The sequence below is a fragment of the Globicephala melas genome, chromosome 5 (assembly GCF_963455315.2).
Source record: "Globicephala melas chromosome 5, mGloMel1.2, whole genome shotgun sequence".
NCBI classification, from domain to species: domain Eukaryota; kingdom Metazoa; phylum Chordata; class Mammalia; order Artiodactyla; family Delphinidae; genus Globicephala; species Globicephala melas.
The window spans coordinates 132,130,386-132,154,064 of NC_083318.1; the positions used below are offsets into that span (position 1 = coordinate 132,130,386).

Consider the following 23,679-nt stretch of genomic DNA (forward strand, 5'->3'; position numbering starts at 1 on the left):
GAACAGACAGCTAGTGGGAAGCAGCCGCATAGCACAAGGGAGATCAGCTCGGTGCTCTTTGACCACCTAGAGGAGTGGGACAGGGAGGGTGGGAGGGAGATGCAAGAGGGAGGGGATATGGGAACATATGTATACATATAGCTGATTCACTTTGTCATACAGCAGAAACTAGCACACCACTGTAAAGCAATTATACTCCAATAAAGATGTTTAAAAAAATTTTATGTTGTATATATTTCAAATATTAATAAAGCAGTTTCATTGGAAAAATAAAAAAAAAAAACAGGGCTTGATTCTCTCCAAAAATAACTGATTCTCTCCAGCTAGATCTGGAGGGGATTTTGCTTCCGCCACCCTAGGAAAGCACTGGAGCAAGTGGGTCGCATTCTCAGAGGTAAGGGGAACATAAACGCCAGGCAGAGGAGGAAGCTCTCAGGGAAAGCGGTGTGGCAGCACTAGACCCCTGGAGCAGAGGAGAGAGAGATTAGCAGCTGAAGTGAGTGTAAACTTTGGAAGGATATTTAACGGGGATTTTTAGGAACGTCTGCCTTGGAATGTGCTGCATCCCCCAGCCCTACCCCAGCACGGCACTCCACCCTTAGTCCCAAAGTCTCTAAAAAACCTGAGTCCTCCATTTATTGGCTGTATGGCCCTGGGCAAATCATTGTACCTCTCTGTTTATTGATCTCCTCATCTGTAAAATGGGGATATGATTGCACTTACTTTATAAGGGTTGTTGTCAGGATGACCTGAATTAATCCTATTCCATAACTCAGACAACACCTGACTACACTGTAAGAGCTACATAGCTATGTATGAGTCAGCTACTGTTTTTCTGGGCCCTCATAGTTCAACTAAAGCTGCTTTTAATGTACCCTGAGCAGATTGGCTCAAAAGTAACGCTGTAGGCTTCCCTGGTGGCGCAGTGGTTGGGAGTCCGCCTGCCGATGCAGGGGACTAATAAAAAGTTTCCCTTCTGTGTATAATCTTTCTCAGCAACCCTAGGCAAAACTCGTCATTTCTTCGTCTCTGCTTCCAGGTACATAGCCCTGCCTTTGCACTTAGCCGGTTGTGCTGGAATTGTTTGTTTATGGTCCTGTCTTTCTCAGTGGAATGTGATCCTCTCAGTGACAGAGACGGTGACTAATTCCTTGTTGGCCAGAACCGTGCCCACATGCCTGGCACATCAAAGATGTTTAATAACAGTGTGATGAGTGGATGAATGAATAAATGAGTGGATCAGGTGACATCTACATTGGTAGGAGAGTAAATACAGTTAAAAAAAAAAAGGAGCAAGTAGTGTACAGGATCCACCAATAGCCTTGTGACTTTGGGTGCATTTCTTATTCCTTGTGCCTCAGTTTCTTCATCTACAAAATGGCAACAATAAACCTTCATGGCTGTGTGATGATTAAATTCATTAATAAACGTAAAGTGCTTAGAAGAGTGCCTGCCATATAGTAAGCACTCTATGTGCATTAGCTGCTGTTGTTTTTTTTTTCGTTTATGGAGAGAGAATTATTGTAAACTCCATGAGAGAGAGGCACTATGTCCTGACTTATCATTTAATTCCTAACATCTGCTACAATGCTTCATATAGAACAGGAACTCACTGAAGATTTGTGAATAAATATCAAAATAATTTTTAAAAGAACAAAAGAGAAAGGAATGAAAAAACCACCAACCAAACAGACAAACCAAAAAGGGCCAATGGGAATGCATTTGGCACAAAGTACAAAGAAGCCGCTAAGTCACCTCAGTTCTTCACCACTGGGCTAGATGATAAGGTGTACTTGGAGTCCCTGAATCTTTCCTCTAACCCTCATGAGAACTTTGACTCTGTCCACCTCAGTCAAGAGCGTTTTTTTAAAAGACAGTGATGGGGAGGGACTTCCCTGGAGGTCTAGTGGTTAAGACCCGGAGCTTCCACTGCAGGGGGTATGGGTTCAATCCCTGGTCGGGGAACTAAGATCCCTCATGCCCCTAGGTACAGCCAAAATAAACCCCAAAAAACCCACAAAAAGACAGTGAGAGGGAAAGGGATACTGCATACAGGGAATGATTTAACACAAGACATTAAGAGCCAGGAGAGCCTGTGTTTTCTTCTGCAGCCCACGGAATCATGACCTGCTGAAGCCACATGTTCTGATCCTCAGCTTGATCTATAAAAATCAAACTCTAGGGCTTCCCTGGTGGCGCAGTGGTTGGGGGTCCGCCTGCCGATGCAGGGGACACGGGTTCGTGCCCCGGTCCGGGAAGATCCCACATGCCGCGGAGCGGCTGGGCCCGTGAGCCATGGCCGCTGAGCCTGCGCGTCCGGAGCCTGTGCTCCGCAACAGGAGAGGCCACAGCGGTGAGAGACCCGCATACCGCAAACTCTAAGTACGTGCATGCCTGCCTGCAACCAGGCTATGCGATCATGACTTCAACAATCACTTGTCACCTGCATTGCAGGAACAAAGTCAAAATGTAAGAGTATTGTCTCAGTTTACACTACTATACCAAATCACCATAGACTGGGTGGTTTAACAACAGCAATTTCTCACAGTTCTAGAGGCTGGAAGTCTGAGATCAGCCCAGCATGGTTAGGCTCCGGGGAGAATCCTCTTCTGGGTTACAGACTGTTGTCTTCTCATTATATCTTCACACGGCAGGAAGAGAGCCAGCTGGCCTCTTCTTATACAAGAAGAGCCTTCGTCATGAGGGTTCCACACTTATGACCCAATTACATCCCAAAGGCCCTACCTCCAAAACTACCACATTGTTATCAGGATTTCAATATATGAGCTGGGGTGGGAGGTAGATGTAAATGTTCAGTCCATTGAAGGTGATTTGTTTCTTCATGTGTGGAGAGGAGGGGCAAAACTTCATCTCTCCCCATCTTAGGCTCTTAGGTTTCCGGCTGGGGCTCTTTAGCAAAAAGACAGATGAATAAGGGAAAAACAGTTTATTCATGTGTGCAGTACACACCATGTGGGGAAAAACTTAACATGAAGAGTAACTCAAAGTGGTGGCTGAGAAGTCTGGCTTTTCTATAACATAGTCAACAAAGAACAGTACATTTGTAGCAAAGTCACAGGACAAAGGAACCTAGTTTTAGGCTTCCAAGTGCAGCAAACTGTGGGAACGTAAATATATGGGAGGAAACTAATGAAGTTAGGTTTGTCTGTGGATTCCTCTGCTGCTGTCTCTGGGCTCGTAGAATTTACCTCCAGGAAAAGGGGAATTTATATCTTGCCTATAGGCGGAAAAGGGAGCAACTAGGGAGAGCCTTTCCTGTGTTCATTGCTTCTCAACTGCCTTAAGCTCAAAATAATGTTTAGGTCAAAGAGGTTTATTTTGTGGTGGTGTATTCTGGTCTCCTTCATTTACTACCCAAAAAGGCCAAGAGAAGGAGAAAAGTAAATGGGAAGAATTACTCTGTCTCAGTCCACTACTTTGAACCCCAAACTAGAAAAAGAAAGTCAAGGGAGAAAGTATAACCAGATTATAAACTCCATGAGGAGACTGTCAAAGGATAAGTTTCAAAAAGTTAAAAATACCATTTTCATAAAAATATATAATGAACATATGTCAAAGATTTTATTCAGCTAATTAATAGGGAGCCAGCAAGACGGTTAAGACTGGTTCCTACTTAATGAAAGAATGTTAGCATAAGATTGCTACACTAGATATAAAACTGGTTAATGTTCTTCAAGGCAATTAATTGTAGTCTTTGGAGTTATCTTTTCTAATGGACAAAAATTATTTGCATCTTTATGGGAAAAAACATGTAACTTCACTATGATTGGGCCCTTTAATCAAGAGTAAACAGTGGACTTCCCTGGTGGTGCAGTGGTTAAGAATCCCCCTGCCAATGCAGGGGACACGGGTTTGAGCCATGGTCCGGGGCCGCAGAGCAACTAAGCCCACGAGCCACAACTACTGAAGCCCATGTGCCTAGAGCCGTGCTCTGCAACAAGAGAAGCCACCGCGATGAGAAGCCCGCGTGGCAATGAAGAGTAGCCCCTGCGCGCAGCAACTAGAGAAAGCCTGCGCGCAGCAACAAAGGCCCAACGCAGCCAAAAATAAATAAATTAATTAATTAACTTAAAAAAAGTAAACAGTGATTTGAACAAGGTATATTCCCCCTAGAATATGAAATATTCCTTGGGTTTACCTGATAAACAATGCCCTCCCATGACATTGAAAGTACACTCATGTTTTTGCTTTATTTCCAAGGTTTAAATAATGTTTCTTAATAGAAAGGATTTTATTCTGTTTTCTTCACTGCTGTGTTACTAGCACCTAGAAGTAGTGCTCATAGAAAGGAATAAAATAATGCCATTTGCAGCAACATGGATGGACATGGAGATCATTATACTAAGCAAAGTAAGTCAAAAAGAGAAAGATAAATACCATATGATATCACTTATATGTGGCATCTAAAATATGACACAGTGAACTTATCTACAAAACAGAAACAGACTCAGAGTCATAGAGCACAGACTTGTGGTTGCCAAGAGGGAGGGTTGGGGGAGGGTTGGATTGGGAGTTTGGGATTAGCAGATGCAAGCTATTATATATAGACTGGATAAACAACAAGGTCCTATTGTATAGCACCGGCAATTGTATTCAATATCCTGTAATAAACCGTACTGCAAAAGAATATGAAAAAGAATATGTATACATATATATAACTGAATCACTTTGCTGTTCACCAGAAACTACCACACCATTGTAAATCAACTCTACTTCAATAAAAAACAAACAAAAAAAAGAAACTAGTAGGCTCTTGATAAATAGTCGTTGAATGAATGTTCTAAGAAAGCTTTTGTTAGTTGGTTGTTTATAACGCAGAATGCATTTTCCTCTAACGTAATGTTAGAAATTATGGTGATTAGGTCTCTGGTCAGCCCACAAATCTTTCTATCCTGCAATGGCATCAAGAGAGCCTGCTGCCAAGGGCAGGAATGTTTTCATGAGAAATACATTCATCTATTCAAAATGGAGAAACAGGGAGTTACCTGGCCGTCCAGTGGTTAGGAGTCCACGCTTCTACTGCAGGGGGCACGGGTTCGATCCCATGTCTGGGAACTGAGATCCCACAGACCAAGCGGAATGGCCAAAAAAAAAAAAAAAATTGAGAACCATGGCCACATCTCTCCCACCTCCACACTTACATCCCCTCCAGCCCACCCACCAATCCCTACCCCAGAGACCTTTCTGAGACCTCAAGGTCTCTATTGCTGGACAATGGTATGGGGAATTTCCCCAGCGATGCTGGCCGCTTTGTGCGTGGGCCTGCAGCAGGCTGTGGTTGAAGGAAAAGAAGGAGCAGGGAGCAGGTGGCCTTGGCTTTGAGGATGAGGTGCTGCGAGGCCTGGAACTCTGATTGTGTGACTCCCAGTATTGCTCTCGGTCATGTGCTTTTAACTACCTTTCTTTTCTTCTGTAGGTTCCAACATGGACTTGCCTACTTCCCTTTTACTATCACCATCTTATGTTCTGACCAGAGTCTGTCTCTTCTGTGAACCACTGAAGGACAGAATGAGGTAAGGGGCTGGGCCTCAAAGTTCCAACCCTCTAATGACGCCTTGGTCTTTATGGCAATCAGCCCCCATCCTGAATCCACCAAGAATGGCCTCATGGATTTAGAAACTGTGTACCAGGAACCAAGAACAAAGACCAAGTATATATTTATCACATACCCAGCTTCAACACATGAGAATTCATCTGCTTCATCTATACCTCCGCCCACTTTTCCCCAGCCCTCACCAGACTATTTTGAAGCAATCCATATTATAGAATTTCATTCATAATATTTCAGTGTTTGGGACTTCCCTAGTGGTGCAGTGGTTAAGAATCTGCCTGCCAATGCAGGGGACACAGGTTCGAGCCCTGGTCCAGGAAGATCCCACATGCTGCGGAGCAACTAAGCCTTTGCGCCACAACTACTGAGCCTGCGATCTAGATCCCGCGAGCCACAACTACTGAGCCCGCGTGCTGCAACTACTGAAGCCCGTGTGCCCTAGAGCCCGTGCTCCGCAACGAGAAGCCACCGCAATGAGAAGCCTGTGCACCGCAACGAGGAGTAGCCCCCACCCTCCACAACTAGAGAAAGCCTGCGTGCAGCAACGAAGACCCAACACGGCCAAAAATAAATAAAATAAATTTATTTTTAAAAAATTTCAATGTTTGTCTTTAGAAGATAAGAACTATAACAATAATACTATTACCACAGGTTTTGAAAGGTTAAAAATAATCCAAAAGGTCTGTGCATTGTAACTGTGGTTACATATTGCTAACTTGCCCTCTTAGAAGGGTGCAAAGGGGACTTCCCTGGTGGTCCAGTGGTTAAGAATCTGCCTTCCAATGCAGGGGATGCGGGTTTGATCCCTAGTCGGGGAACTGAGATCCCACATGCCACGGGGCAACTAAGCCCGCGTGTTGCAACTCCTGAGCCCACGTACTCAGAAGCCCGAGCACGCAACTAGAGAGAAGTCCGCGTGCCGCAATGAAGATCCTGCATGCCGTAACTAAGATCTGACGCAGCTAAATAAATATAAATAAATAAATAAATAAAAGAAAAGCTCATGAAGGTGACCAGATATAAAATAAATATTGAAAAAAAAAAGAAGAAGAAGGGTGCCAAGATTTACCCTTCCAGCCCCAGTTTACAGCAGGGCCAGTCCCGATATTATCAATCTTTTTCATCTCCACCAATCTATGTCTCTCGAAAAGGATGTCTGTTTCTAAACCTCATTTCTTTGATTGTTAATGCGATTGAGCAACTTCTCATTTCGTACTGGCCATTTATATTTCTTCTTTTGTAGATGACTATGCGTGTCCTCTGTTGATTTTCTATGCATCAATCTTACATTGATGATAAGTTGAAATAGCAAGGATTTTAACACACATTGCATCACCTGTATTGTATACAGCAGAAAAAATTTTCAAATGAACTTCATTTTCAAATAATTGTTTAAACTATTCATGGTAGATCATACCATGGTACTCCATGTAGCCATTAGAAAGTATATATTTGTCAAAACCCACAGGATGTACAAAACCAAGAGTGAACCGTAATGTAAACCATGGACTTTGAGCGACAGCGATGTGTCAAGTCGATTGTGACAAATCGATTGTGACAAATGTAACGCTCTGGTGGGGGGATGTTGATAGTGGAGGGGCTGTGCATGGGCGAGGGGGGCAGGGATATGTGAGAACTCTCTTACCTCCTACTCAATGCTGAGAACCTGAAACTGCTCTGCAAAGTAAAGTCTACTTTTTTAAAAGTATATATTGGTATGGACAGCTATTACCTGAAATTATGTATTAAATGTTCATATTGAGATCATTTCTCTCACTGAGTATACTATTTAAATACGAAAATATTACTTTGCACATATAATCTAACATAGTACAATCCTAGATTCAATAACGATTAACCATGAAATTCTATTAACATGCATTTTAAATTCCTCAATCATTTTGTTGAATCCACTTTAAGTTTTTTTTAAAAAAATAGGCTATAATTAAGAGCAGAGTTTGGTGCACCACAAAATTGAGTGGAAGGTACAGAGATTTCCCTTTTACCCCCTGCCCTACCACATTCATGACAGCCATTAACTTTATCTATATTGACATGGACAGCCATTCATTATACATATGCGTGTGTGTGTGTGTGTATATGTGTATATATAGATATATATATAAAGTAAAAACAAAATTAACAGAAGAATATGCATAATAAATAGGATACAATTTGAGCTTCAATATGTACATTTGTAATTGCATAGAAAATACTTAGGATAGCTAACATATTTTATTGTTATCTCTTTTTCATGTAGAAAAACAGAAGCTCTGAGAAGTTAAATGACTTAACTAGGAACAATCAGCCGTAAAGAATGATGCCAGGAGAGAAAACCAAGTCTTTCTGGCATGAAACCTGGCTTAGTCCATTTTAACATTAGGCGGGATGGTCTGAGGGAATGCCAGGAGCCACTGGCAGAATGATGCAAAAACTGGGGTTGTGGGTACATCTGTTTTAAGGAAAGTTTAAGGGAACCATGTACATAGCTGGGCTAGTAGGAAAGCTGAGGGACATACCAAGAGCCATTGTGGAATCAATGGTTCAACCTCAGTTCAGAGCAAAACCAACCATTTTCCATTTCAGAGAGCCAAGGTTTAAATCCTGTTTTGGAGGAACCAGGCCTGGCTACTGACCCTTAAAATAGTCAAGAAGTTAGGTTGCCTCAGGATTCAGCCATAATCTTGCAACCTCTTTTATCTTATTGATAGAATTGTTTTGGCTTATCTAGCTCTAGGCCGTCTGATACAGTCTCCTATCCAAGGCAGAAATCCCTCCTACAGACTTACTGATGGATATTTTTTCATCTTTACTAGCTCTATAAATTCTGACCTTTTTTTTTTGACCAGGCTGTGTGGCATGTGGGATCTTAGTCCCCCGACCAGATATTGGCCGTGCCCCCTGCAGTGGAAGCACGGAGACCTAACCACTGGACCGCCAGTGAATTCCCTGTGTGCACATTTTTATCGTATGGAAACTGTATTAAATATCTCCATCCAGTGTTTATATTTTTCCACTCAGCACTATACATTTAAGAGTCATCCATGCAGCTTTGCCCACATCTAACCTGATGCTACTCACAGAGCCATTAGACTCCAGCATGTGCATGACATTTAACCTGTCTACTCACCCAGGAATGAGCACCCACATAGACTCCAACCCCTTTCACCCTGGGCTGTGATGCCAGGAACATCGTCACACATGTTCCCACACAGACCCGTGTGAAAATTTCTTTGGAATATATACCAGGAGCAGAATTGCTGGGCCACAGAATACGTGTCTTCTTCACAAGACTAAATTATTACAGATTATTTCTCCAGAATGGCTGCACTAGGTTAGATGCCCCCCAGCAGGGGAGGAGGGTATGTTCCTCTTTTCCCACATCTCTTCCAACCCTTGACAGGATCCACATTTCTGATTTTTTGTCAGCCTGAAAGGTGTGAAGTGATATCCTTGTGAATGTTTCAGTTTGCATTTCTCTGACTACTAGTGATTCTTGTTTATATTAAGTGACTAACCCATGGTAAAGTCCGTGAACTGAGAAGGGTCAGATCGAACGTGCCATTTCAGGTGCATACCTTGTGCTGTTCCCGGGGGGAGGCCGACACCAGTTTTTAAACAGCCTGATTGCGATATAATTCACATACCACATAATTCGTCCATTTAAAGGGCACGATTCAGAGTTGTGCAACCATCACCACCGTCACTTTTAGAGCACTTTTATCACCCCAAAGAAACCCTGTACCCATTAGCATCCATTCTCCATTGCTCCCCCAAACTCTCACAGCCCTCAGCTTTTGCAACCATAAGGCTACTTGTCTATACAGATTTGCCTCTTCTGGACATTTCATATAAATGCAATCACACAATATGTGGTATTCCGAGACTGGCTTCTTTCACTAAGCATAATGTTTTCGAGGTTCATCTGTGTCATAGCATGTATCCGTACTTCATCACTTTTTACTGCTAAATAACACCCCCATTGTATGGATGTACCACATTTTCTTTATCTACTCATCAGCTGATGGACACTTGGGTTATCCCTGCTTTTTGGCTATTATGAAAAATGCTTCTATGTACATGCCTGCACATACTTTTGTGTGGTTGGTTCTTTTTTTTTTTTTTCTGTGTCTGTGTCTTAATTTCTCTTGGGTATATACTAGGAACTGCCGGGTCAAGTGGTAACTCCATGTCTGACACTTCTAGAAATTGCCATATTGCCTTCCACAGTAGCTGCACAATTTTATATTCTCACCAGCAATGTACGAAGGTTCAAAGTTCTCCACATCCTTGTCTATAATACTTGTTATTATCTTTTATTATTATAACAATTATAATTATTATTGTTATCTTTTTTTATTATAACCATCCTCATGGGTGGGAAGTAGCATTTTATTGTGGCTTTGATTTGCATTTCCCTAATGACTAATGACGGTGGGCATCTTTTCATGTGCTTGTGGACTATTTGTATATCTTCTTTGGAGAAATACATATTCAGATCTTTTGCCCACTTTTAAATTGGGTTGTCTTCTTATTACTGAGTTGCAAGAGTTCTTTATATATTCTGAATGCAAAAGATCCAGCAGTTCCTAGGTATATATACCCAAGAGTTTGTTCTCACAATACTTCTGACACCGAATGTGAGGGCTTTTTTTCCCCCACACCAACCAATTCTCCGACTCTCTGGACACCAAACAGGTGTCCCACACTTCAATTCAATTCTGATACTAATAATTACCTGGTGTAAGTGCAGTCTCACTTCAGGTTGTCACCTGCACAGGTTGTCACTCCTAACCCACCAGCTATAAATCAAAGTTCCCATGACCCACCCTCCCAGGTTTGGTAATTTGTTAGAATGGCTCCTGGAACCCAGGAAAGTAGTTTAGTTACTGCTATTGATTTATTATAAGGATACAACTCAGGAATAGGCAAATAGAAGAGGTGCATAGAGCAAGCCAGGGGGGATGGAGTGCAGAGCTTTTTCGCCCTCTCTGGATTATGCCACCCTCCCAGCACCTCCATGTGTTCACCGACCCAGAAGCTCCCGGGACCTCATCGTTTAGGGGTGTTCGTGGAAGTTTCATTATGCAGGTATGACTGATTAAGTCACGGTCATCGGTGATGAGCTCAATCTCCAGCCCCTCTCCCCTCCCTGGAGGTTGGAAGTAGGACTCAAAGTTGTAAACCTCTAATCAAGTCTTGGCCTTTCTGGCAACCAGCCCCCATCGTGAAGCTATCTAGAGGCCCAGCAAGAGTCACCTCATTAGAACAGAAGACGCTCCTCTCACTCAGGAAATTCCAAGGGATTTAGGAGCTCTGTGTCAGGAACTGGGGACAAAGACCCAATATGTGTTTATTTTTGTGTCACAGGTCGACATAGATCGGATTGAAGAGGAGTAAAAGAAAGAACTCAAATTCCAGGTTGGTTATCAATTCAGTTTAATTCATTTCCCACACTAATAAACATTACCTATGTGTAAGCTATTCTGAGCCCTTCAAGAAGCTTACAATCCTAACACAAATGAATGGACTGCAGACTCTTAAAACTGCGAAATAGCAGAAGCAGGAATTGTTCGATAATTTCGGTGTCTCCAAGGCTTAGCAAGCGTCCTGCACAGTAGCTACTCCACAAACATTTGTTCAATATAACTGAACTGAGATAAGGAAGTAACTAAAAGATGTGGCAGAAAATATTAAGCGACACAAAAGTACAGGCCTCTCCCGGTACAGCTGTCTACACTAGTCTTTGAGTTTAAATAGGAGCAGAAGACGGAAAAAGCGTCAGTGAAAGAAATGAAGAGAGAGAAAAGGAAGGACTTTAAAAGCAGATCAACGACACCAGTGGTCAGATGAAGCAAATACGGAGGGGAAAGCCGGGTGGACCCTTGCCCTCAGGGACTTAGGACTTTTAAAAGGACTCTTGTAGAGATAATCAGGCTGAGCTCTATCTGCACCAGTAATTAAGGCTTCTGCCCATCTCAGGTGTTTTTAATCAGCCCTACTGTTCTGTGCCACACAGGTATGAAGTAAACAACAGCAAACACTGAAAGGTATAAAAGGCCAAAATTGCTGAAGAGGAAGGCAGCAGAAACCATGTCATGAAGTTAGAACAGGAGCATTTAGGTTAATTTTATGTTGTTTTCTTTTCTGCTTCCACGACTCACATGTGAACTGACTAACAGCCCTTGGAATTTTCTGACAGTGGCCAACTTCACATGGTATTTGTTTGATGCAGTTTCCCACAGGACAGTCCTCGATGCAGCAAAGGCTTTGCAAGGTAGACATACAGACGGCCAAAAGGCACAGGAAAAGATGCTCAACATTGTTAATTATTAGAGAAATGCAACTCAAAACTACAATGAGGTATCACCTCACACCAGTCAGAACGGCCATATCAAAAAGTCTACAAACAACAAATGCTGGAGAGGGTGGGGAGGAAAGGGAACCCTCCTGCACTGTTGGTGGGAATGTAAATTGATACAGCCACTGTGGAGAACAGTATGGAGGTTCCTTAAAAAACTAAAAATAGAATTACCATACGACCCAGCAATCCCACTACTGGGCAGATACCCTGAGAAAACCATAATTCAAAAAGAGTCATGTACCACAGTGTTCATTGCAGTAGTATTTACAATAGCCAGGAAATGGAAGCAACCTAAGTGTCCATTGACAGATGAATGGATAAAGAAGATGTGGTACATATACACAATGGAATACTACTCAGCTATAAAAAAAGAATGAAGTAACGCCATTTGTAACAACATGGATGGACCCAGAGATTATCATACTAAGTGTACTAAGTGAAGTACGTCAGACAGAGAAAGACAAATATCATATGATATCGCTTGTATGTGGAATCTAAAAAAATGATACAAATGAACTTACTTACAAAAGAGAAATCAACTCACAGACTTTGAAAACAAACTTTTGATTACCAAAGGGGAAAGGTCGGGGGAGGATAAATTAGGAGTTTGGGATTAAAATGTACACATTACTATACATAAAATAGATAACCAACAAGGACCTGCTGTATAGCACAGGGAACTCTACTCAATATCTTGTAATAAGTTATAATGGAAGATGATGTAAAGAAAAGAATATATATATATATACACATATATACATATATATGCATAATTGAATCACTTTGTTGTACATCTGAAACTAACACAACAGTGTAAATCAACTATATTTCAATAAAATTTTTTTAAAAGAAAAAAAGGCTTTGCAAGGAATGGAAGGATTTATTCGTTCATTCGTTCACCCATTCATTTAATAAATATACTTTGAGCAGTGGGCTCTGTTTTGATGTGGGGGATATTACAATTTAAATGAATATCCACTTCTCACAGAGCTCACAGTCTGGGGAGTGACAGACACAAATAAATGAATGAACGAGTAAACATCTGAGGTGCTGATAAATGCTCTGAATGTGGGGATCGGCAAGGGGATAGACGGTGAGGGACAGGTATTTTAGGTAGGTGATCAAGGAAGACCCCTCTAATACACTGCTGAGTGATCAGACAGCTGACGAGGCGAGAGAGTGGTCCGTTGAGCTGTCTCCTGGGGAGGGCCAGGGTGGCAGAACGGAGCTGCCCTGGGGAGAGGGGAAGATGGGCTCAGATCGGGAGCCAGGAATAAGTATACGACGTCATTTATATTAACACACACACTTTATATTCCTGGCTTCCTTCCTGTTTTATTTTATGCTGTACATGATCAGCCTGAGCTTTTTAACCATGTTATACTATATTTGTAATTCCTCTCCAACACGCTGTATTTTAAAAAGTTCACTTGCATTTTCCAAGGATGTCTGGCCCTCTAAGTTCTGTCACAGATTCAGAGTTTTTTAAAATGTATTCCTTTAGGAAAAGAGATTCAAAGGTATGTAGCTACCATATGGCCTAGCAACTTCACTCATATGCAGAATAATGAAAACGTGTCCACACAAAAACCTGCACGTGAATGTTTACACAGCAGCATTATTCATAATTCCCCCAAAGTGGAAACCACCTAAATGTCTATCACCTGATGAGGGAATAAACAAAATGTGGTGTCTGTCATCTTAAAAATTTGAAAATGCAAACCAGACCTTACAAAACATATGTGTAAGGGATCATCTGTCTGCAACAAACGTCAAAAACTTGCCTTCTCTCAGCACAGTTGCCTCGGCAGTTGTACTTCTTACAAGGTGGCAGGACATGGAAGCTGCCAGGCCTCTAAAAGGCTAGGAGTTGAGACAGTGTTTCTTCTCTGTATTTTATTGGTCAGAGCAGCTCCAGGCCAGCCCAGAGTCAAGGGTGTGCAGAAATAGACCCCATCTCATGACTGGGCAGTAGCATGTGAGTACAGGAAGGGAAGAATCGGAGACAAACTAGCATGAAGACAGAATAGGCTGGGGAGCAAGAAACCAGATTGAAAATGTCAGAAGCCACTAACAACTAAAGGTCAAACTATATTTAAAATAGTTAAAAGTCAGCTATTATACACCATAGTGGATTGATTTGTGGGTCTCAATTCTTTACCCCTCCCTGTACCCACACACTTACTTGATGCAGACTATACTTCCCTGCCGCTTGACTTTGGTCTTAGGTATAAGTGTTATTTATCGATTGTTGCATACCAAACCCTTCCCAAACTTAGTGGCTTAAAATAGCTATGTCACAATTCTACGGTTTGGACGGGGGTTCTGTTGCTGTTCCGACCTGGGCTCATTCGTGAAGTTACATTCAGCTAAATAGGCAGCTTGGGGGCTGAGCTAGGACAGCTGGGATGGCCAGGCCTCTCTCCACGTGGGCTTTCATCCATGAAGAGGCTCAACTGAGTTGGGTTTCCTCATCCTCATGTGGTGACCACAGCATCCCAAGAGGGTGAGGGTGGAAATACAAGGCCGTTTTAGGCTAGGGCTCACTGAGTCACAAAACTTCACTTCTATCACGCTCTACTGGTCAAAGCAAGTCACGAGCCCATCTTCAAGAGGTAAAGAGTATGTCTGGGAAATAAACTACCTCTTGATGGGAGGAGGCGAAAATAGGTTATGGCCATATTGAGTCTACGAGAGCATGTGACTTGCTTTGGCCAATGGCATGGACACTGCAGTGACTATGCGCCAGTTCAAGTCTAGGCCTAGAAAATCCTTGAGCGTCTCCTTTTCTTGTGCTTCTGCCGTCATCATGTGAAGAAGGGCGTGGGGTAGCCCACTTGCCCAAGAATGAGAGACGCTCTGGGCAGAGCTGATCCGGCCAGTCTGTAGCCCTGCAGTGAGATGCAGAGCTGCCCAGCTGAGCCAAACTTAGGTCGGCTGAGCCCCAGCCAGGCCGCAGAAGCAAGAACAGGATAAATGATTATTGTTCTCAGCCAATGAGTATTTGGGTGATTTGTCGCACAGCAATAACTAATACATAGGGCAATTTTTAAGACCAAATATTTGTGAATAAAATTTATATCCTGTCTTATATTTGCTTCTAACTGCATAAACTGTGTATATATATATATATATATATATGTCACTTTCAGAGGCTCCTCTAGTTAAAGGCAATAGAAGAAAAAACTGCTATATTTGGGGAAACATCATTAGAGTTTCCACTACAACAGCACTTTCAGAAGCAAAACCCCCATCACAAATAATTGTATTTATTCATCAAATATTTACTGAGTGACCAGTATGTGTAAAACACTATACCTGCGACTGTGGTATCTACAGTGATGAATGTGTGTGTGTTACGATCAGGTTGGGCAGCTCTTAACAGCAATGGTTGTTATGGTTGCTCCATAGACCAGTTCCCCAAAGATCTGACCTCCTATCTTACTGCTCTGCCATCTCTACCATGTCATATTATGACCCAAGATGATTCTTAAGTTCCAGCCGTCATATCCACAGTCCAGGAAAGGAGAATGACAGAAGGGCATGCCTCCTTCCTTTGTATTGTAACTTTCTGGAAGTCCGTGTGTTTCTAATTACGTCTTACGGCACAAATTTAACAGCAAGACCACACTAATTATACGGGAGGCTAGGAAATGATCTTTTCTTTTTGCCAGCAGTATGCCCAGACGAAAATCAGGGGTCTGTTACTAAGGAGGAAGGGAAGAATGTACACTGAATCGGGCATCTAGCTGTCTCTGCCACAATACATAATGGATTTTACTTCCTGGGAGCAACTATATTAATTTCTCAGTAATGACTATACTAGTAAATCTATTGATTTTTCAGTCCTGATCTATCCGTTCCTATTGTCAGCATTTTCATTAACATTTTTGGTATTTCTTATATATATCCTATCATTATTCATGTTCACTCACGTTCAGTACCTATACACCTAGGATTTATAAATTCCTTAAAGACAGAGAATATCTATCTATCTCTATATCTCCACAGAACTCACTGCGGCTGCTAACTGGTGACTGAAGTCAATTATTAAGACAGTCCACCTTCCCCTCATGTTCCTTCTTCTGGAATAAAGAAGTCTGTAATATAAATTCCAGTCCTGTATTATTTATATAACACGTCTTGATCTTTCAAGATCAAGTGGATCTCCGCTTCATCTCGTTAGACTTCTGGTTGATGAATAACTCACTTTTGATACAGAGAAAGCAGTGGGTCACCACGTATTCTGGACCCCATGCAGTTAGGTCAAATGGGGAAGTCCTTAACTTATATTATTGAGGCTCTTTCCTTCAATATTCTCCCATTATTCTGTCAAATGCCCCTAGAATTTGCCCATTAGAAATTAATTTCTTTGTGTTAAGAAGTATCTATTTTGTCATTAAATGCATGGAAGGTTATCTTTATAAGCTATTCACCAGTCATTCACATTTTAGAGTATTTTGGAAAAAAAAGACATTGTCCTGGGTTTGTACAACGGCCAGTATCTCCAAGTGACTGACCCTTGCCGGCTTTTTAATTTCCACGGCGCCACTCATGCCCTCTCTTCTCTGTTTATCCAGTTGGGATTCCATGGTCCATTGTTATAGTTTCTCACCTCCCTGCTTTGTTATATCCATGTAGCTAAAGCTTAACCTGTTCAAATCTAACCCTTCACCTAATCTGCCTCTGCACCCAAGTAGCTGAATGTGGCTGGAGAAAGACATTAACACACACTAACTGGTCTCACACCAAATCATGAACCTAGCCTCAAGTGGGTCCTTAGATCTGTCCAGCTACCCTGCCAGCTCACCTGGGTCCTCCAACGCCTCCCCCATCCCAGATGACTAATGTGCTCCTTTTCTTGCAAGTCAGTCTTTCATTCCCTTCAAATTATTCTCATCAGCATGCATACATGCTAAAATATTTTCCATCTTAAAAAAATACCCCTCTGTTACTGCCTCATTCCTATGTCCCACCTTAACATCAAACTCCTCAAGTACTTTTAGAGTGTTTGCTCCCTTACTTCTCATTCTCTCTTGAACTCATGACAATCACGTTTATGTGCCCTCACTGCACTGACACTGACCTTGTCTGGGTCTTCAATGACCTTTACATGGTCAAGCCTAATCATCAAACAGCTGCTTACACTCTCCTTGAAATTTTCTTTATTGCCTTTCTCTCACTTTTTATTGGATTTCCTCCTAGCTCATTACTATTCCTTCTTAGTCACCTTTGCCTGGACCTCTTCCTTTTGCCAACTTCTAAATTCTGCAAAATCCCAGTGCTTTGACCTCCAGCCTCCTCTCCTCTCCATCCATCTCACTCCCTAGGTGGTCTCATCCTCGTGGTTTTAAATTCTATCTGCACACTGGTGACTCCTGAATGCATGTCTTTCGCCTTGACTTCTCCCTGGAACTGACACAGGAGGGAAGGGGTCAGGGTACGACCTTTAAAAGAATGACATAGCCATAGGGCATGACAAAAACTGGTTAGAACCAACTAGGTCCAAGGTGGCAGAAGATCTGACTTCCAGTGGACTTTGAGTCTCATTATACGCTCACTGTAATACATTAGCATATGCTAAATGACACACCACCAGCACCACGACAGTTCTGAGGCCAACCATAAAAGCTCAAAAAGTGGGTGGTGGCCCAATTCCTGGAAATCTCTAACCCTTCTCCAAAATAGTTGGAATAATCCTCCCAGTCATTAGACTATGCAATTATCCAGCCCGTAAAAACTAACCACTCCATATTTGGGGGCCTCTGAGCCTTCCGAGATGGCTCACTTCTGTCTCTGTAGTGTGCTTCTCCCAAGGCCGTTCTCACCTTTTGAAATGGACCGCCTTCTGTCTATGGAATGTGTATCTCTCTAAATAAATCCACTTCTTACCTATCACTTTGCCTCTCACTGAATTCTTTCGGCGATGAGACATAAAGAACATGAGCTTCCTTAAGTCCTGGGATCAGCTGTGTGACCTCAATTAAAAGACAGTGGGTTCAAGTCTCAACCTGAATTTTGACTGGGTTCAAGTCCAGGTCCGTGGGTTGAAGTCCTATCTGAGTTGTGTGATTTCAGAACCACAGATGAATATATCTAAGTCCTATGCAAAAGCTTTATTGTATGTTTACAGGACGTCACAAAGTTAACATCCTCAAGGTGAAACTCTCCATTCTCCTCCAACAACTTTCTACCTGGTCTCCTAGTTGCTACTTTTGCCTCTCCCAGGGTTCATTCCCTGCACAGCAACATGAGTGATCCTTTTCATCACAAATCAGTTCACAACCCTCACCTACTCTCTCTCCCCAGGTCTTCTCAACAATGAGAATCAAGTCTAAATTCCTTTTCTTTTCTGTCCTTTCCTTTCCCTATCTTATCTTATCTCGGTCTACAACGTCTTACAGACTGGTTTCTCTCTGACCTCATTTCTGCTTAATTTCACTCATTATCTATGTTCCCGTCCTGCAGGCTTCCTTGCCACTCTGCTGCAGCACCTTTGTGCGTGCCCTTTCCTCTGCCTGGAATATTTGTCCTCCAAATATATGCAGGGTCTGTCTGTTCCCTCCCTTCCTTCATTATGGTTCCTGCCCCCCAATGCCAGGCTTTTCCCTCACTTCCACACCTCAAATAGCACATACTCCTTTCTCTATCCCATTATTCATCATTTATTTTTCTACAGACCATTCATCGTTACAGATATCAAAGAATATATTTATCTGTTTGGTTTTCTGTTCCTTCCTCTAGAGTGTATGTTCCATGAGAACAGAAATTTTGTGTGTTTAGTTCACTGCTACATCCCCAGCTCCTAGAATAGTTTCTAGTACATAGGAGGATGCATTAAATAAATATTATTTGAGTGAATGAACAGCCATTTATTAAGCAAACAAAAGAGTTTTAATAGAGGAGAGGAGAAAGAAGAAACAAGTTTTGTAAGCAGGAAACTGTGTCAGAGACCAGTGAGCTCAGGACCAGTTAGGGTGTTCTAGGCAAGGACAGGGAATAATAAAAATTCCTAACATTAACTAGGTTGTCTAAAGTCAAGAATGACTCTGATCACACACGGTATGAAGAGGCTGGATTAGTACTCGCCTGGGATACTAAAAATTTGGCCTATAATTCTAGCCTGTAGTTACCAGCTCTGTGGTGTTGGGCAAATCTCTTCACCTCTCAGGGTTTGCATTTAATTTTCTGAAAAATAAAGGGGAGACGAAGAGGAGGAAAACAGTTCAAAGGTACCTCCCGGCTCTAAAATTCTTTGGTCATATACTGACTTCCGGACAGGCCGAAAACCTTCTGGGGCCTTTCCTCTCCCGGGCTACAGATGTAGCTCAGTGAGTTAAGGAGACAGAGGGGAAAGACGCCTGGTGGCAACCACTGCTCCATTAAGATCCTTATCAACAGTAAACAGCATGCTCTGCCTTCTCACGGGCCCCACTGGGAAACCAAAACTCCTTCCGGAATAAAACTTTCTACATCAGTCCCCTAAAAACAGACAGTAGATTCACCTAATTCCAGCTTAGCAAGCCACACTGCAAAACGGGCGATGTCTGATGTGTTTTCCCGCCCACTGAAGTCCTTGCCAGCGGGCTAGGCTCAGGCGAAGTCACTCCTCAGGTTCGATCTCTATTCTACTCTAGCTGGTCGTTTTCTCCCACTTCAGTGCTTCCCAGTGATGTGTTTGCCCCTTGCTCTTTCTCTAAATGCAGCAGGCCTCCAGGAGATGATACTAGCTAATCCCTACCTGGTAAAACAGGAAATGCTCTTTCTTTTTTTCTTTCCACTTAGCTACAATCTATGTTCTTGAGTTACAGTCTATGTTCTTTTCCGGTGCATGAATTAGTCAGAAATTTAGGCTTATGTGTACAGTGTTTTTCACTTGTGGAACACATCGAAACAGAAAGCCAATTTTTGTTAATCTGCAAAGCCAACTTCAGTTAAAGTAATTGAAAGTCTTCAAAACAGAGATGAGTAGGAACATCTTGAACATACAGAGAGACACTGTGGTCAGCGGATGTGCTTTGGAGACTGGGCGTCCTAGGCTAATGCCTGCTTTCCACTCACTACTTCGTGGCCTGGGGCAGATCATTAACTTCTCTGTGCCTCAAATTTTCCTCGTCTGTAAAAGAGGGATAACACTACCTACATCAAAGAGCTGTTGTGTGGACATACATAAGGTTTCTGTAAAAAGTTGATTTCCAACAGATGTTAATGGCAGGCAAAGATATTTACGGAGGCAGCGGGAAGAACATATAAGGTATCAGTGAGTTCAGCTTTCACTTTTTTTTCTTGAGAGGTGAAGAGCACAGCAGTTAAGAACACAGACTCTGGGGCCAGGCTGCAAAAATTCAAGTCCTGGCAAGTCATCATTTATAAGCTATATGACCTCAGGCAAATTACTTAATCTATCTGTGTGCCTCATCTGTAAAATGGGGAAGATAATAATAACCTTATCTCATTGGGTTGTTAGAGTTAAATGAGTTAAACACATAAAGAATTTAGAACAGTGCCTGGACAGAATAAGCATTTGTATGGGTTAGTGTGATGGTTAAGCTTATGTGTCAATTTGACTAGGCCAAGGTACCCAGATGTTTAGTCAAACATAAATCTAGGTGTCTCTGTGAAGGTATTTGTAGATGGAATTCACATTTAAATCAGTAGGTTGGGTAAAGCAGATTTCACCCCCATAATGTGGATGGGCCTCATCCAGTCAGTTAAAGGCCTTTAAGGAAGGCCTTAACTGGAAGAAGGAAGGAAGGCGATCTGCCTCCAGACTGCCTTGGGACGTGAGTGCGGCGGCGTCTCTTCCCTGGGTCTCCAGCCTGCGACTCTGCTGCAGGGCCTCTGTGCGTGCCCTCTCTTTTGCCTAGAATACTTTTCCTCCAAATATATGCAGGGTCTGTTCTCTCTCTTCAGATTTGGACTTGCCGGCTCCCACATCCCATGAGAGCCAATTCCTTAAATCTCAGTCTCTCTCTCTCAGCCCCCGCCCACACACCCACACACACATACATACACACCCTATTGCTTGTTTCTCTGGAGAACCCTAACAGTTAGCAATTATTATTTTTGTTTGCAGCACAAAGTGATACTCTATTCTGCTTCTTCTCTAAGAGTACAAGCAATCAGTAATCACATGGCAAACGTTCACTTTAATCCTTCCGTTTCTGAAGATTTAAGAAAACTAAGAGGAGAAAATTAAGGTTTGCCTAAGCAGAGGCAAGGGAGCAAGGGGTTCAGAACCCTCACGGCAGGTTTAGGAAATGATGAGTTTGGGTGGAATGAGTGTCCATTTAGGGAAGTAGTGGATCAGAAGGCTGCTGAAGGGCAGGAACAAGCTCATGGAGAAGTGTGAATACTAGCCTTAGAAGCTTAGAATTTTTTTTTAAACACTGTTGGAAATGGGGAGCTACTGAAGCTTCGTGAAACCGTGCTGTAAGATGAAAAATAGTACCAGTGGGTGTAGGATGAATTAGGAGGGAGAAGCCACAGAACGAGAGAACGTGTAGAAAATATTATGTAACCTTGCTTTCACCAGTTACATACAGTTCCAAGAGCACTAAGCATCTATTTCTACACGATTTTCATTGGGTCACATTTCAGGCCATATGACAGTCCCTCATGTGGGCAGGCTGACGTCTGTCTCTTGGTCCCCTTCCCTTTCTTCCCTTTGCTGTAACTCTGCCCTCTTCCCGAATCTCAGCATTCTGCCTCTTCCCTGTGGTCTATGCAAAGGTGGGGTGGCGGCAGGGAATACCATTTCTGTTGTCCTTTGCGACCCGGGGATATCGTTCCTGGTTTCATTCTGGGAAGATGATTGTCGATTCTTATTTTATGGGAAGGTATCTTCAAGAGAACCAGTGTCCCTCTTGCAAACTTCTCATAGCATAATCATTATGTGCTATTAGTTTATTTGAATTTTCACAACTTTTTCTGGAGTATTCTTGTATATAAAATCTAGAACACCCAAAGCCAAAGTAACATTTAAATGGTAAATGCTAAAGGCTGGTTTTCGAGTCTATATTTAACACTACCAGGGTTAAGAAACACAGTCCGGTACTTCCCCAGAGTATGCTAATTAACTGGGGGAAAAATACTGTCTCTTCTGTCATTGGAAGGGAAACTGACCAATAGAAAAGCAGTTCAGCACCTACACCCACTCTGTATACCTAATGAGGTGTGTTTGTACATGCCAATAACTCATGCTTTGGGTTGCCTGACAACCAGTGACAAATGTGCCTTTCATCATCTCTTACAATGTTACTTTGGGATACTGAACTCTAATCTAAATGAGACTTAGGAATGAGTTTAGAAAATTAGGTATTTCTAACAAGTTATAAGCGTACATACTTCTGAAGTTACAGATCTCAAAGACAATGATAGTTTCTACTAACACTGCATGCATTTTTCTGTTGTTTATCCACTTGTATAAAACTACTTATTCGAACATTCCCTTCATTCTACTGACAAGAAAAGTACTGAATATTCCTTATGAAGATTACAGGGAATTTTTGGCTTGTTTCATCCATATCCTAATAGCAGTACATTAGCAGATATGACTTGGCAATAAACACGCAGTTTACATTCTTGAAGGTACAACTCTGACCGTGTCATTGTGTATAATTTCCCACAGCTGGGAGGGTACAATTTTAATTTTAATTTGTTTATATGTTGCTTTATAGGTGGACCGAACTTTTTTTTTTTTTTAAACTAGCTATTTATTGGCTCCTCCAGTTCACTTCAAGTAAAATCTTCAAAGAATAATAACACTGTTTTTTTATATGGGACATTTAATTCTCTGCTTAATTGAATTCTTGTAGCAGTTATGAAAGTCAGCCAAGGCAGGTTATATTTAGTGTTATTTTACATCTGATAAAAGAGGGGCACAGCAAAGCTAGCTACTTGTCTGAGGTCGCCCATTGGTCAAAAGCAATGTTGGCATTCCAGACTGAGGCGAGGTATATTTTCTGTGAGTCCAAGATACTTCTCAAGAGTTAGAAACTTGTTTTTTCTTTCTCATTCTTTCTAGGTAGGCTTGTATAATATTCAGCAACTGAATAATCCCTAACTTAAGAGAAAGACAGAGACAGAAAGGGGAAGAGGAGCCACAACACTCCAAGAATAATACTTAGAGAAAGCCATACTCTTCCAGTTATAGCATTCACCATACCTAGATAAATGCCTACTATCTCCTCTGCCCCCTCCCAATTTTCATGAGAACAGAGACATTTATATTTTTCATTCATTGCTATAAACCCAGTAGAAACTTCATGAAAAGTTATTGAAAAAATGAATGAAAATTTCTTTTTGAATAAAACTGCCCCAAGAAAACCTCAACCAAATGATTTTAAGTTGGAGCTACTAACTGTAGGAGTCAGGATAGGCTAGGTTAAGTTAGCTCAAGATGTAGCAGCAAACAGTATCAGGGGCTCAAAACCACAAAGGTTTGTTTCCTGCTCAGCTATCTGGCCACGATGGGTTGGCAGCAGGATTCTGTTCTCCACAGTTAGTTACTCAGGAACCGGACGGAAGGAGAAGCAGTGATCTGGAACTTCGTTAGTTGTAATGGCAGAGGGAAATAAGCCTTGAAGGGTCTTCCTCCAACTCAGAAACGCTGTCACCTCCACGCACAATTCACTGACCTAAACTAGTCACAGGCTCCCTACCTTCCCACAGCACCACCCATGAAGGGGCCAGAAACTGCCTGGGAGGTGGAGAGCAGGAACTATTTGGCAAATGGAGCTAA

At 42.2% G+C, this 23,679-nt stretch overlaps 1 long non-coding RNA gene across 2 annotated transcripts in view; it reads right to left on the reverse strand.

The window, feature by feature from the left end:
* The window catches only part of LOC138842705 (uncharacterized), a 65,545-nt gene that overhangs the window by 36,390 nt on the left and 5,476 nt on the right, over positions 1–23,679 (reverse strand). The window lies entirely within an intron of this gene.